Raw genomic sequence first — 17,293 nt, 5'->3', positions numbered from 1 at the left:
TGCAGCAAATGGGTACGCACTTGCAAAGCATGTTAGTGTGCTGAAGTCGGGAGGCACAGTCATGTACCCATGGATACCTTCCCCGACACGACACGCCAACTTGTGCACATCCACGTCGACCTCGGCGGCCCACTCCCTCTCTCTCAGGGCATTTTTTTGTCCCGGTGTAAGATCTGACAACAGACGACACACCCTCTACCAGCAGTCAGACAGAACCCATATCCACAGCCACCAGTGATTCACAGCTGGAGCCTGCTGTAATCGTGCCTCCACATGTATCTCCCAACACCCTGCCCATGCAGCTGGCAAGGCCACCCAGACTGTGGCCACCGTAGGCGCAGTGGTCATCTCCACCACAGCTTCCAGCACACCACGTCACATGCGCTGGCTGTCGCGGCCGATTCAAACGGCTATTCTGCATCGTCAACATGCCATGCCGCTCAAAACAGCAAACGTGCCACCAAAAACAGCAAACATGCCGCCGTGCGCGATTAGAATCTGGCGTCCTCGTGATGCTGTCTGCTGTAGAGAGCCTGTCTCTAGCATGTCACACATTCAGCCAAGAGCTCCAGTCGAGCTCCGAGCAATACCTCACGTGTCCATCACAGCTCCTGGACCCACGTTCGTGTCCCTGTGCCTCTGGCACATCGGACGTTGAAGCCAGGTCGGCGTCCGCGCCTGTTACTATATTCGCGTTGCTGTCGAGCTCTGGACATCACACTCTGGACCGCTGGGCTTGTCCTTAGCAGTTCTGGAATCTGTGTTCGAGTCACGATGGCACCGTACTCACATATACTCTACGGGCCTCCATAGATATCAAAATAGACGACAGAGGGATATAGAAACAATTAAAATCGCTCAAAAGAGGAAAGGCCGCTGGACCCGATAGGATACCAATTCGATTTTACACAGAGTACGCGAAGGAACTTACCCCCCTTCTTGCAGCGGTGTACCGTAGGTCTCTAGAAGAGCGTAGCGTTCCAAAGGATTGGAAAAGGGCACAGGTCATCCTCGTTTTCAAGAAGGGACGTCGAAAAGATGTGCAGAACTATAGACCTATATCTCTAACGTCGATCAGTTGTAGAATTTTGGCACATGTATTATGTTCGAGTATAATGACTTTTCTGGAAACTAGAAATCTACTCTGTAGGAATCAGCATGGGTTTCGAAAAAGACGATCGTGTGAAACCCAGCTCGCGCTATTCGTCCACGAGACTCAGAGGGCCATAGACACGGGTTCCCAGGTAGATGCCGTGTTTCTTGACTTCCGCAAGGCGTTCGATACAGTTCCCCACTGTCGTTTAATGAACAAAGTAAGAGCATATGGACTATCAGAGCAATTGTGTGATTGGATTGAAGAGTTCCTAGATAACAGAACGCAGCATGTCATTCTCAATGGAGAGAAGTCTTCCGAGGTAAGAGTGATTTCAGAGGTCCCGCAGGGAAGTGTCGTAGGACCGTTGCTATTCACAATATATACTCCTGGAAATTGAAATAAGAACACCGTGAATTCATTATCCCAGGAAGGGGAAACTTTATTGACACATTCCTGGGGTCAGATACATCACATGATCACACTGACAGAACCACAGGCACATAGACACAGGCAACAGAGCATGCACAATGTCGGCACTAGTACAGTGTATATCCACCTTTCGCAGCAATGCAGGCTGCTATTCTCCCATGGAGACGATCGTAGAGACGCTGGATGTAGTCTTGTGTAACGGCTTGCCATGCCATTTCCACATGGCGCCTCAGTTGGACCAGCGTTCGTGCTGGACGTGCAGATCGCGTGAGACGATGCTTCATCCAGTCCCAAACATGCTCAATGGGGGACAGATCCGGAGATCTTGCTGGCCAGGGTAGTTGACTTACACCTTCTAGAGCACGTTGGGTGGCACGGGATACATGCGGACGTGCATTGTCCTGTTGGAACAGCAAGTTCCCTTGCCGGTCTAGGAATGGTAGAACGATGGGTTCGATGACGGTTTGGATGTACTGTGCACTATTCAGTGTCCCCTCGACGATCACCAGAGGTGTACGGCCAGTGTAGGAGATCGCTCCCCACACCATGATGCCTGGTGTTGGCCCTGTGTGCCTCGGTCGTATGCAGTCCTGATTGTGGCGCTCACCTTCACTGCGCCAAACACGCATACGACCATCATTGGCACCAAGGCAGAAGTGACTCTCATCGCTGAAGACGACACGTCTCCATTCGTCCCTCCATTCACGCCTGTCGCGACACCACTGGAGGCGGGCTGTACGATGTTGGGGCGTGAGCGGAAGACGGCCTAACGGTGTGCGGGACCGTAGCCCAGCTTCATGGAGATGGTTGCGAATGGTCCTCGCCGATACCCCAGGAGCAACAGTGACCCTAATTTGCTGGGAAGTGGCGGTGCGGTCCCCTACGGCACTGCGTAGGATCCTACGGTCTTGGCGTGCATCCGTGCGTCGCTGCGGTCCGGTCCCAGGTCGACGGGCACGTGCACCTTCCGCCGACCACTGGCGACAACATCGATGTACTGTGGAGACCTCACGCCCCACGTGTTGAGCAATTCGGCGGTACGTCCACCCGGCCTCCCGCATGCCCACTATACGCCCTCGCTCAAAGTCCGTCAACTGCACATACGGTTCACGTTCACGCTGTCGCGGCATGCTACCAGTGTTAAAGACTGCGATGGAGCTCCGTATGCCACGGCAAACTGGCTGACACTGACGGCGGCGGTGCACAAATGCTGCGCAGCTAGCGCCATTCGACGGCCAACATCGCGGTTCCTGGTGTGTCCGCTGTGCCGTGCGTGTGATCATTGCTTGTACAGTCCTCTCGCAGTGTCCGGAGCAAGTATGGTGGGTCTGACACACCGGTGTCAATGTGTTCTTTTTTCCATTTCTAGGAGTGTACATAAATGACCTATTGGATGACATCGGAAGTTCACTGAGGCTTTTTGCGGATGATGCTGTGGTATATCGACATGTTGTAACAATGGAAAATTGCATTGAAATGCAGGAGGATCAGCAGCGAATTGACGCATGGTGCAGGGAATGGCAATTGAATCTCAATGTAGACAAATGTAATGTGCTGCGAATATATAGAAAGAAAGATCCCATATCATTTAGCTACAATATAGCAGGTCAGCAACTGGACGCAGTTAATTCCATAAATTGTCTGGGAGTACGCATTAGGAGTGATTTAAAATGGAATGATCATATAAAGTTGATCGTCGGTAAAGCAGATGCCAGGCTGAGATCAATTGGAAGAATCCTAAGGAAATGCAATCCGTAAACAAAGGAAGTAGGTTACAGTACCCTTGTTCGCCCACTACTTAAATACTGCTCAGCAGTGTGGGATCCGTACCAGATAGGGTTGATAGAAGAGATAGAGAAGATCCAACGTAGAACAGCGCGCTTCGTTACAGGATCATTTAGTAATTGCGAAAGCGTTACGGAGATGATAGATAAACTCCAGTGGAAGACTCCGCAGGAGAGACGCTCAGTAGCTCGGTACGGGCTTTGTTGAAGTTTCGAGAACATACCTTCACCGAAGAGTCAAGCGTATATTGCTCCCTCCTACGTATATCTCGCGAAGAGACCATGAGGATAAAATCAGAGAGATAAGAGCCCACACAGAGGCATACCGACAGTCCTTCTTTTCACGAACAATACGAGACTGGAATAGAAGGGAGAACCAATAGAGGTGCTCAAGGTACCCTCCGCCACACACCGTCAGGTGGCTTGCGGAGTATGGATGTAGATGTAGATTGTCTTGAGCATCAAGACCGGATCGAGCACCATGCCGTGTTTCCATGACTGAGTCAGCAGCGGACTTGTGGGACAGTGCAATGAACTTGTCATCCTCGATGTCATTCTGAACAATTTAAATAGTGAATCTTGTCCTATTGCAGTTCATTGACTATAGCACTACTGAACACTCCACGTTGTTATTAAGATATCAGCGCACTGGCCTTCGAGACATCTTTCCAGGTGAGTTGCGGCCATATGCCTACGCCGCACATTGCTGCAGACAGTTCATAGCCAGTTCTTGCCACCACTGCTGTCACTGGCTGACCACGTGAGAACACGCCCATCGCATGCTCGTCAGTCCGGTGTGCTGATGTCACAGGCCACGGCCCGAGGCCTACTAGAAAGACAGGCTGTGGCACGTACGTCATGAAGATAGGCCGAGCTCGCTCGCTCACTAGCTCAACTCAGCAGAAAATCTGCGTTTCAACACCTGTTAACTCGTAATTTCGTGTGTATGTTCAAAAGAGAACTGAATCTTCCACTGGAAACCATTATGAAATCTTACTGTTATTAGTCCTACAATGATAAAAAGTGCATAAGCCTGGTAATAATTTTTTACGGGTGTATTGTTATGCAGAAGAGACTAAATGCTACAAAGATGCCTTTGTGCCATTTATCTCGAGAATCGATCTTAAATTTTTTTCTACGAATAGTAATCAGTAAGACTTCATAATACGAGGGCTATCCACAAAGTACATTACGTTTTCGTTTGTGTCCGCTAGGGGTGGGGCTAGCGCGGTCATCTTGGTGTCATGGTATTCCGCCGCTCAGTCGGCATCCTGCCGTGCTAGTGAGAGGTTAGTGCTGTACTCCGTTGAATTACTGTAACAGTTTGAAATGTCAGCGTTAATTGAAAATGCCGCGAAGTGTGAAGTGCGTACTGTAATAAGGTTTCTGTCTGCAAAAAACTGTACACCGATAGAAATCTATCGGCAGCTTTGTGAAGTGTATGAGGGACAACATAATCACTGGAGGTGGAGTGCGTCAATGGGTCATAAAATTTAAAAATGGTCGAACTAACGTTCACGACGAAGAGCGAAGTGGAAGACCCAGCATAGTGACTGCCGAACTTGTCGTAAAAGTCGATGCCACGGTCCGTGAAAACCGTAATTTCACAATAACGGAACTCTCTATGAGTTTTCCACAAATTTCACGAAGTTTGTTGCACGAAACCATTACCAAAAAGCTTGGTTACCACAAGTTTTGTGCAAGATGGATACCAAAAATCTTGACAGAGATTCACAAAAATCAGCTAATGGCTGCATCGTTAACGTTTTTGGACGCTTACGAGAAAGATGGCGACTCATTACTCGATCGCATCGTTACTGGTGACGAAACATGGGTTAAGCATGTGAACTGCGAGACAAAACTGCAGTCAATGCATTGGGGACACACAAATCCCCCCCCCCCCCCCCCCCCCCATGAAAACCCAAGAAATGCATGCAGACAATGTCGGCAAGGAAGGTCTTTTGGGACAGAAAGGTGTGATTTTTGTGGATTTTCTGGAAAGAGGCACTACAATAAACTCTCGAAGGTATTGTCAAACTCTGCACAACCTCAGAAGAGCAATACAAAACAAGTGCAGGGGAAAGGTGGGCTCAAAGATCTTGCTGATTCACGACAACGCCCGGGCCCACACGTGAAGTTCTCGAATCTTTTAAGTGGGAGTTGTTTCCTCATCCGCCGTACAGTCCCGACCTGGCATCGAACGATTTACAATTATTCCCAGTAATGAAGAAGTGGCTGGCTTTGCAGCGTTTTGATGACGACGCACAGCTTCAAGAAGAGGTAAACACGTGGTTGAAGGCGCAGGCGGCCGAATTTTACGACGAAGGAATTTTCAAGCTCGTCCATCACTACGATAAGTGCTTTAATTTAAATGGCAACTGTATATAAAAGTAGTATTTAAGTGTGGCTTTCATCTGTATATAATTTAAAAAAATTCCAATGCTTTATTTATTTTTAATTCCAAAACGTAATGTACTTTGTGGATAGCCCTCGTATCAGACTCTAGGAGAAAATGCAGTTCTTCCGGCCAGAGTGTCCGAGCGGTTCTAGGCGCTACAGTCTGGAATCGCGCGACCGCTACGGTCGCAGGTTCAAATCCTGCCTCGGGCATGGATGTGTGTGATGTCCTTAGATTAGTTAGGTTTCTGTAGTTCTAAGTTCTAGGGGACATGACCTCAGAAGTTAAGTCCCATAGTGCTCAGAGCCATTTGAAACGTTTGAAGCAGTTCTCGTTAGTACATGCAAGCCCAGTAGAGAGTTAAGAGGTTTAGAAACGCATTTTGTGTGCTGAATTAAGCGAGCGAGTTCAGGCCTACCTTCGTGACGCCACCGCGTCCACACTGTCACCATGCAGCACGCGGTCTTAAACACCTGCGCGCCACAGACCGATCACCGCGTTTTTCACAGCTATGGAGGGAGCTCAGAGAAGGGAAAACAGAAAGGTGGAAGGAGTATATAGAGGGTCTATACAAGGGGGATGTACTTGAGGACAATATTATGGAAATGCTAGAGGGTGTCGGTGAAGATGAAATGGGAGATGCGATACTGCGTGAAGAGTTTGACAGAGCACTGAAAGACCTGTGTCGAAACAAGGCCCCGTAAGTAGACAACATTCCATTAGAACTACTGACGGCCTTGGGAGAGCCAGTCCTGAATAAACTTTACCATCTGGTGAGCAAGATGTATGAGACAGGCGAAATACCTTCAAACTTCAAGAAGAATATAATAATTCCAATCCCAAAGAAAGCAGGTGCTGACAGATGTGAAAATTACCGAACAATCAGTTTAATAAGTCACGGATGCAAAATACTAACGCGAATTTTTTACAGACGAATGGAAAAACTGGTAGAAGCCGACCTCAGGTAAGATCACTTTGGGTTCCGTAGAAATATTGGAACATGTGTGGCAATACTGACCCTACGACTTATCTTAGAAGCTAGATTAAGGAAAGGCAAACCTATGTTTCTAGCATTTGTAGACATAGAGTAAGCTTTTGACAATGTTGCGTGGAATACTCTCTTTCAAATTCTGAAGGTGGCAGGGATAAAATACAGGGAGCGAAAGGCTATTTACAGTTTGTACAGAAACCAGATGGCAGTTACAAGAGTCGAGGGGCATGAAAGGGAAGCAATGGTTGGGAAGGGAGTGACACAGGGTTGTAGCGTATCCCCGATGTTATTCAATCTGTATATTGAGCAAGCAGTGAAGGAAACAAAAAAAAATTCGGAGTAGGTATTAAAATCCATGGAGAAGAAACTTTGAGGTTCGCCGATGACATTGCAATTCTGTCAGAGACAGCAAAGGACTTAGAAGAGCAGTTGAACGGAATGGATAGTGCCTTGAAAGCAAAACGAGGATAATGGAATGTAGTCGAATTAAGTCGGGTGATGCTGAGGGAATCAGATTAGGAAATGGGACACTTAAAGTAGTAAAGGAGTTTTGCTACTTGGGGAGCAAAATAACTGATGATGGTCGAAGTAGAGAGGATATAAAATGTAGACTGGCAATGGCAAGGAAAGCGTTTCTGAAGAAGAGAAATTTGTTAACATGAGTATAGATTTAAGTGTCAGGAAGTCTTTTCTGAAAGTATTTGTATGGAGTGTAGCCATGTATGGAAGTGAAACATGGACGATAAATAGTTTGGACAAGAAGAGAATAGAAGCTTTCGAAATGTGGTGCTACAGAAGAATGCTGAAGATTAGATGGGTAGATCACATAACTAATGAGGAAGTATTGAATAGGATTGGGGAGAAGAGAAATTTGTGGCACAACTTGACCAGAAGAAGGGATCGGTTGGTAGGACATGTTCTGAGGCATCAAGGGATCACCAATTTAGTATTGGAGGGCAGTGTGGAGGGTAAAAATCGTAGAGGGAGACCAAGAGATGACTACACTGAGCAGATTCAGAAGGATGTAGGTTGCAGTAGGTATTGGGAGATGAAGAAGCTTGCACAAGATAGAGTAACATGGAGAGCTGCATCAAACTAGTCTCAGGACTGAAGACCACAACAACAACATGAAATACACTTAGAACAACAGTTGCACTTTGCTTTCCCATCATCTAAATCGGCGAAGAAACCCCAAATTTCACTACATTTACAAAAATAAAATCTACAGGAAAAATTCTGAATAATTACTTAACGTAGGTATATAGAGTTTGTAACAGTGGTACACATGCTCATTCTATTTTGGATTAAATTTTAAAAGGATCATAAAATTGGACTGCATTTTGTTGGTAGCCCTAGTTTTCTATCCATGAATACAACAAATAAGGTTTCACTTGTCAGGTAAAGACTTTTTTGGTCGCTTCATGAGGAAATGTCGAGCAAGATTAAAAAACCTTATTTATATGTGACAGGCTTCTCTGTTTATCTTTCTTTTGTCCCATTTGACCATATTCTGTTTAAGTTAACTCATTGTCAGACGGTGTAAGAGCGTAAAACGATGCGTGCATATTACTGCATAATTCGCCCATCTGTTGGTAAAATTGTGAAGTATTACGAAGCTTTATCGTACGAGCGAGGCGAAGCGGCGAAATGGGCAACTTCGCCAGGCTTCGGTACTTCATGAATGAACTACTTCATTTGAACGCTTCACGGCAAAGAGTGAAATGAATGAAGTAGTTCACGGCAATGAACGAGTTCGGCCCATCTCTACTGCCCGTGTCCTCCTCTCCCGTACTCGCTTCCATCTAATCTCACCATTCACGAGCGCTGTGATTGGCTAGGGCGCTCGCGCCATGTCTTCAATCCAACGTACACTCACAAACATATTTAAACACACATGAAATACTGGAGCTACATTTAAATAACTTGAAATTAAATAAATATTCCTACGGCTGGACTATAAACACACTCTAACGCACATTATTAAATACACAAGCAACTAAATAAAAATATAGGGTATCAAAAGAAAAGATAGGCCAGTAGCCTAAAGTCTCTGTGCTTTCTAAAATACTTTAAGTATTTAACCAATTTCTTCATGAATAGTATACATCGGTTATAAACAAAGACACAAATGAATAAATGTATTTATAAGCATGCTGCTACGGTTTTTTCATATAACTGTGGAGTACTTATGGTCTGGCGCGATCGATAGTAATCGGCCACTTTGACCTCCAATAACTCATGTACTATTTAAGTTACATGCCTGTAATTCATACCAAATTAGGTTTACACTAATAGCTTTCTAAAGACAAGGCGATCGACAAAATCAGACGAAGCGTTTATATTTTGGAAATTCGTTGGTGGGCGTTACTTGTATAATTTACCGTCAGATAGTAAACTTTAAACTAATAAAAATATTGAAAATCTGATTACACCATCAGAATCGTCGTGCAAATAATAGTACTGTATATGTTTCTTTTTAAGGTATCATGATTCATCTGGCTACTGTTAATTTCCGTGCGAACTGTGGAAAGTCTTCCATTAAGGTTTCACAAAGTCCGCCATCTTTGGCACTCCTGGCATATACATCTCCTTCATCGAGAATCGACACAAAGCACCGTCCTCGTCACAGCGGAATTCCAAGCCACGCGGCTAGACCATGCGCTGGGGTAACCCCTCTCGTCCGGCTAACGTGTGGCACCACGTGTTTGCTAACGAGCTCGGCCCTGCTGCGCGGCTCGAGCGGTGGCTTAGAATATTTCCAGGGCGCCGCAACTCGCCCGTTACCTCACACGCCTCTCGTGGGTATTTTATTAACCAGCTGCAACGTCATGATGTTCTTTCGACGTTGATGTGCCATGTGGTGTGAATGCTCAGGAATTCCTCTGAAGGTCGACGCTCAAAAACTTGACGGTGATGTTCCAACAAGTGTGAATCCACCTTAAATCAGCCGCCCGTCGGCGTGGCGAGCAACACCTTCATTCCATCAGCCAGCTGGGCAGGCAGGACGCTCAGCTCTATCAGCCACATGGAGTTATGCCACACTAAGCGTTTTTAGTCTAGCGTCATTCGAACGGTGAAACAGACATAACAAGCATAACACTGCAGTCTGCGAACGCAACATTGGCAAGACCGATTTCTTCCATTCTTCAACGAGTATTTATTTGCGATTCGCATGTGTGTACATAGTCTGCTCGTACTGCCCAGAGATTGTCTGAACAGAAATTTCCAGGTGTTCTAATCCCGAGTCGTCATGAAACTGACTAATTAGTGAATAAATTTTGTGTAACGGGAAAAGTTAATGACAAGGAGTGTAAAAGACGATGCACAGTCACAGAAGCTCATCTCGATGACAGTACATACTACCTGGAAAATTCCCCTAAGAAGTCTCTTACACATTTCACTTCTAAAGCAAATTTCTTGCACATCTGTACACAGAGCTGCTACGTTACTTGGGCTAAGGCCCTATAAAGTAAGAATAGTGCAAGAACTTAAACCTGGTGATCCCATGCATAGGGTTAGGTTTTGCGAATGGGTTTTCAGACATGTGCATGACGGTGAACTGGATCTTCATCTAATTGTGTTTTCAGACGAGGTCTTGTTCCATTTACATGGGTATCTTAATTCCCAAAACTGTTGACAGACCTATTGTGCTTCTCGAGAAACCCCTTCACGACCAGAATATAGTGGTGACACAGTAACAGTCCTAATGAAACAGGTAACAGTGAAAGATAAGTGCAAAACATTTGTTTTTGAGACACACGCAGTATAATACGAAGTGTGCTGTTTTACGGATGAATAAAGCAATCAGTCATGTTCAAGGTTTCATCGATACCGGGCACGGAAATGGCCTTACTTTGTTTTCCTTTATGATCGTACTTTATATTGTTCTGTATTTCATATGGAATGTAAACCAAACAGATGTTCAGAGTCTTGGGTGGAAAATCAAAATTTTATCCGTAATGTATTTGAGATGATGTTGCACTTGAAAAGAAAGTATGACACATCTTTCACTGAGGAGCTTTGTGATGAAAACTGGTGTTTTGCTGTTGTGGCGTGGAAGTTTAAATGCTGAAAAAAATATACACACACACATACACGTTTTGTCGCACTGATTATTGTTTTATTTTGCATCTTATAAGTCTTCACGTGCGGATCGTTTCTGACTGACCCTTAAGTGTTTTATGTTTTGGATATATTACTCTGAGGAAATGTTCCCTACAAACATTGTTGACATTTGGCGGTCACTGTCATTAGATCATTTAAAACATTTATCATGCCATTTAGACGGAGTAAAGCGTAAATTGGTTGCCATAAGATCATCCCAAATCCTAAGGCCCATTATGTTGCCCGTGAGTTAATTTTCTGTCGTGAGGTATGTATATGGTTTATAATATCTACCTATAACATGAGACCAAGAGTGTGAGTTCATGTCTCGAAGCGTTTACAGTAGATGACGGATCGATTGATTGATTGATTTCTGTAGTAATCTATTTCTTATTGAAAACATGGCGTTTGTGTGGCCGTTTTAATTCGTTTCAGTTTAAAGACAACTGTTAACAGGAACGTAAATGGCCACTAATTTAGTTAGCTGAAGCTGAGTTCAGCAGCTCGGTACTAAATGTGATTTACCAGTGAAGTTCGGAACTGTCTTGTGGTTTGTGTTTATTTTAAATGACTCTATGGCCGTTTGTACTTCTTAGAGTGAGAAATCGAAATGACTACATAATAAACATTTCCTGTTCCTGTGCATTGTGTTGACAATTATTTACTAAATCTCACTTGATGTTCTTTATTCCCATAATGACCATAAGGCTAAACCTCAGGTTATGGGGAAGTTGCTTCTGTAGTATACCACGCAAACAACAATTTTTAATTGTAGGGTGCTGTTGTATACTGAGGACACAGTATTGCAGTTAGTAATAGATATGAGAATAAAATTGTATATTGGGAACACACGATTAACGTTAGCAGTTAGTGGTAGATATAAGAATAGAATTATATCCCGCTCATTGTGATATACTAGCTACTGCAGTTTACTTATCACTGCATAGTTCCTGTAAACTGTGCTGCACAACTATGACGTATTTAAAGAGTGATCCCATTGCCCCGCCAACATGTATTGATACCAAATAAAGTTTGTGGTAACGGACCTGTAGCATAGCCTAATGTTTATGCGTATTTAGGCCTATTACACTTTTCTTCATAAAAAGTAAAACTTAAGAGATAAATTCAGAATGCCTGTATTAGATTATGGACAAGTCTCTGGCGAATAATTTGATGCATATTATTATAAATAATGTACATAAAATACAAAAAATGGAAGGAGGAGTCCAGTACATAACTTTTATGTAGTTGTAATGATTACTTATTTCCGGAAAAATATTCTCAATTAAGAGACCACCTTCATGTTTTGGGTTAACACTGAATTAAATATTACTGCATTTACTGTAAACTAATGTGTTAAGCTGCAATTTCGTACATCTTCTAGGTACTCACTTATGTATCAAGAACATCCCAATCCCAATGACTCCTTACCCTCTCCCTTAAAACCCACATCCTTTCGTCTTTCCCTCTCCTTCCTGAAGAAGCAACCATCGGTTGCGAAAGCTAGTAATTCTGTGTGTGTGTTTGTGTGTTTTGTTCATTGTGCCTGTCTGCCGGCGCTTTCCCGCTTGGTAATGGAATATATGTATACAAGTGGTAGTATAAAAATTACTTTACAAATTTCCTGTGAACACACATCCCATAGTCTGAACTTCATTTACTGACAAACTTGCACATACATATTTCTAAGTAATCAGTACACATTTTAAGTATGCACTTCCAGTTGCTGGTTTTTTATGTGAGACGTAGTAATGACATGGACTTCTAAGTGCCACTACTCAAGAGGATATCTGATGCAAGTGTATTGTCAGGATGGCCTCACAGCTACCCAGGGAGCTAATAGGTTCACAGTAATTATTTTCCAATGGTAATACTAGAGTAGTGTAGCAGTGGAACTGTAGGGGAAGACACTGGCAGGCAAAGCCCGAGAGTAGTCAAACATCTAGGTGGCTACTTGAAGATTGTTGAAACACTTATTACCAAGATCTGAAGGAATTGGTAGGTTCCCTTCAGGTTTGGAAGTGGCAGCTAATAGCAGCAGCAGTGGCAATAGCAAAAGTTCATCCAAGCAGCATGGTAGCAGTATCTCACTGTGTCAACCTCACTGGTTCCTCCACCATCACTTTATAGGGAGTGAACAAGAGTTAATTTTGCCAAAGCTTCCACATCACAATTAAACTCAACCATTGTTGACATAATGTTAATTCAGGGCTGTTCATTCATATGTTTGTCTAGCTAGTGCAAGAGGGCTCTGAGCAGTGATTTCGATGCTCTCTCCCTCAGGAAGAAAAAATGTGTAGTGGAGAATTTTCTTGCTGTTTTGTTTTGAATGATTACATTGGTGTTAGGCCTTAGGGCTGGTTACATTTATTAACATTCATTTGCTGACAATCTATACTTAACAGGAAAATTACTAGAAGAATACCATTTCTGACAGTCTCCCAGAATTTTTTTTTCCTTGCTGTCTGATGAAATTACATGGTCACTCATTGTTACAATGACTTGTTTCACATCATTGCAACTTATTGTGCTAAATAATCCATGGAACATGAAACTAAGTAACTAGATGACAGTACTCATAGCTCGGGCAATAAAGTTACACTCAGTATTTTCACATTGTTACATGTACTATTGTTACATGTAGTGCAATAAATACTCCAAACTGGTATGGTTGTGCTGTGTGTGATCAAATGGGGCAGGCAAACTGTCTAGAGTGGTGTGCAGGTACACGAGGAATCAAGATTATGTTTGTAATTATCATGGCACATCCTGTGATAGTAAATGCATATGGTGGGATAGGTGAAGCTCAAGACAAAATTAGCTCACACTGTTCCTTCACTCCTCATTCTTTTCATCAATACCCCCTCCCCCACCCCCCTTTTTTTTATTAAAAAAGGAAAAGTGCTGGTTGCAGATGCAGAGCTTTTAGAGCACCACAGCACAATGGTGGCCCCAGTCTGATGTTGAAGTTTCATATCGACCAGTAATGTCAATTCTTTAATTTGATGTGGGTCCCCTATCATAAGTAACGAATTCCTTTGACCTGTCCTTAAGCATAAATGGATTTATCACAATCAGCCATTGGCTGACATGAAATTTTAGTAGGCAGGCTTGCCCTGCAGAGTTGCTTTTTTCATCAGTCTTCAAACTGATCTTTGTAGTTGCGAGATCATATGCAGATGACATATCTTTTCCTTGGATGGTTTCGCTATTTCAGGTGGTGAGGGCATGTTGTGCCCCTACACAATTTCACGAGGAGAGAGTTTGTGCTTTCATGAACTTTAGAGTTACACTCAGTTGACATGTAAGGGAACAAGATGCCCTAATCATTGTGGTGGCTGTTCACCTAATGACTTAAAATTATGCATATTGCCCTGTGCAGCTGCACAATTCTCCTGATTGCTGTTAGATGCACTATGCTAGTCTGTAGCTTCCAGATTGATAACAGTGGACACAGTTGCTTCAAAGTTCTGTAATGAAGTTGGGTCGTTGGTCTGTTGTATGTGCCTCAAGTGTCCCAAACTTTAATACTTATTTTGTTACCATTGCATGGAGCATATCCCTGTACCAGGATTGTAATTGCTGTCAAGTATTGTGATAAATGGCCAGTAATTGTAAGACTATAGTAGTTTTGTACATACTCCTATGTGCAGTCATCTCAAAAGGCTGGTTTGCCTCTGTCAACCTCTTCGAAGATGTGTACTGTTGGGTGAGCTCTGTCCTTTACACATAGATCATACAGATCTTTACAAAAATGTTCCACAATTTATTTACTGCTGGTCTTACAATAATTTTCAGCAATCCATTGATCTGCTGCACACCAGCCCTCATGTCCCACCAGTACTGAATAATTGCCTTGCCTCAGCACTTCATTGTGCAAACTAGCTGGCACAGCAATTCCAATCCCAAAGAAAGCAGGTGCTGACAGATGTGAAAATTACCGAACTATCAGTTTAATAAGCCACGGCTGCAAAATACTAACGCGAATTCTTTACAGACGAATGGAAAAACTGGTAGATGCAGACCTCGGGGAGGATCAGTTTGGATTCCGTCGAAATGTTGGAACACGTGAGGCAATACTGACCTTATGACTTATCTTAGAAGAAAGATTAAGAAAAGGCAAACCTACGTTTCTAGCATTTGTAGACTTAGAGAAAGCTTTTGACAATGTTGACTGGAATACTCTTTTTCAAATTCTAAAGGTGGCAGGGGTAAAATACAGGGAGCGAAAGGCTATTTATAATTTGTACAGAAACCAGATGGCAGTAATAAGAGTCGAGGGGCATGAAAGGGAAGCAGTGGTTGGGAAAGGAGTGAGACAGGGTTGTAGCCTCTCCCCGATGTTATTCAATCTGTATATTGAGCAATCAGTAAAGGAAACAAAAGAAAAATTTGGAGTAGGTATTAAAATTCATGGAGACGAAGTAAAAACTTTGAGGTTCGCCGATGACATTGTAATTCTGTCAGAGACGGCAAAGGACTTGGAAGAGCAGTTGAACGGAATGGACAGTGTCTTGAAAGGAGGATATAAGATGAACATTAACAAAAGCAAAACGAGGATAATGGAATGTAGTCAAATTAAATCGGGTGATGCTGAGGGAATTAGATTAGGAAATGAGACACTTAAAGTAGTAAAGGAGTTTTGCTATTTAGGAAGTAAAATAACTGATGATGGTCGAAGTAGAGAGGATATAAAATGTAGACTGGCAATGGCAAGGAAAGCGTTTCTGAAGAAGAGAAATTTGTTAACATCGAATATAGATTTATGTATCAGGAAGTCGTTTCTGAAAGTATTTGTTTGGAGTGTAGCCATGTATGGAAGTGAAACATGGACGATTACTAGTTTGGACAAGAAGAGAATAGAAGCTTTCGAAATGTGGTGCTACAGAAGAATACTGAAGATAAGGTGGATAGATCACGTAACTAATGAGGAGGTATTGAATAGGATTGGGGAGAAGAGAAGTTTGTGGCACAACTTGACTAGAAGAAGGGATCGGTTGGTAGGACATGTTTTGAGGCATCAAGGGATCACAAATTTAGCATTGGAGGGCAGCGTGGAGGGTAAAAATCGTAGAGGGAGACCGAGAGATGAGTACACTAAGCAGATTCAGAAGGATGTAGGTTGCAGTAGGTACTGGGAGATGAAGCAGCTTGCACAGGATAGAGTAGCATGGAGAGCTGCATCAAACCAGTCTCAGGACTGAAGACAACAACAACAACTCCTGATAGCTGAGGACAGGGTTAGTTGTCAAGTCCTTCAGGGGAACTTTACCGACTATTTTAGAAGGTGAGTGCTGGGTTTCTCTCATCTCCAAAGTTGGACATAAATCTGTGGTAGTGTGTGGTCAGTTCTAAGAAGGACCACAACTCGTTTTCTGGGGTAGGGAACTCCTGCTCAGCTTTCACATGCTGGATATATATTCACACTCCATCTTGGCCAGTAATATGGCCTGAATAGTGGACTTTGTTTGCTGAGGAGTGACTTGTTTCCAGGTGTATTGCTGTGTGTGCCATTCAAAGTCAGCTATGCATGTTTCTATAATTCCCCCATGTGCTCCTCAATGCTCTCGACAAAATAACAGTATGGCAACCAAGTACACAGTACACCGTCGTGCTATTGGGCCTTATAAAATGCATTCCAGCAGCCAGTGATTCATTGCCTACACATTCTTAACTCCAAGTGACAAGCAGCAGTACTGGTAATGTCCTGATGGAAAGTAAACATGGTCTTGAGTCAGTCCCCAGCCACTACTACCAATTGATGTTTCGAGTCTAATATTGTGAATTAATGACATTCCATTCTGTCCAAAGTTTCTGTAATATTTGGGGTAGTTTAAGTTGCAGCTTTGCTTCCTACCATTGTTTTTTGTTTTTGTGATAACCATAGGGCTTGCCATCACAGAGCTGTTGATCCAAGAATTCTTTTGTAACTTGTTTGAAGTGGTGCAGAACTTGATACTGGTGATTCATTCCAAGTGGAAATCAGGTGTAGCATAAATGAAGTGTTCCCAGAGGATTAAATATGATATGATCTGGGCCACAAAGCATTGCACCATTTCCAAAAACTTATTTACTGGTGAAGGAATGGCCACCCATAATGTATTAACTCCTTAACACTGGGCATCACATCATAGCAGTGCAACTCTGACAAATGAAAGGTTAACTGTTTTCAAGTGGCAGTGCTGATAGGTGCAGATTCTACATGAAGCTACCAACGCTTCTGACGTGTGCTGCCCTGTCCTGAGTGTTTTGGGTACTTCTAGAGTGACATTTTTTTTTCTTTTTTCTATCATGAAGAAATTTATTCAGGCATCAAGGGGTTAACTGATAACTTGGTTCAGATAGGCATCCAACCAGTGTTATGTCATATGAGTCATCTCTAAGGGACCACATTTGCAGTCTCATTAGCTATCCACAGCATTTGGTTTAGCTGTGTGCAGTTCTGTACTTTTGGGAGTAATACCTAAATGGAACAATGCCTCTTCCAGCAC

At 43.4% G+C, this 17,293-nt stretch overlaps 1 protein-coding gene across 7 annotated transcripts in view; it reads left to right on the top strand.

Annotated features, from left to right (window-relative positions):
* LOC126335339 (protein Mpv17-like) overlaps positions 1–17,293 on the top strand; it is a 288,508-nt gene that overhangs the window by 67,270 nt on the left and 203,945 nt on the right. For 5 of the 7 annotated variants that reach the window (XR_007564861.1, XM_049998508.1, XM_049998510.1 and 2 more), the window contains exon 1: positions 10,090–11,070. The exons of the other annotated variants lie outside the window; for them this stretch is intronic. The gene's annotated coding sequence lies outside the window, so the exon portion shown is untranslated. Of the gene's footprint in view, positions 1–10,089; positions 11,071–17,293 lie in introns of those variants that run through there. 7 annotated transcript variants of the gene reach the window in all.

The sequence above is a fragment of the Schistocerca gregaria genome, chromosome 2 (genome assembly GCF_023897955.1).
Source record: "Schistocerca gregaria isolate iqSchGreg1 chromosome 2, iqSchGreg1.2, whole genome shotgun sequence".
NCBI lineage: Eukaryota > Metazoa > Arthropoda > Insecta > Orthoptera > Acrididae > Schistocerca > Schistocerca gregaria.
The sequence above is the reverse complement of the archived record's forward strand: the minus strand, read 5'-3'. Positions and strand labels throughout refer to the sequence as shown.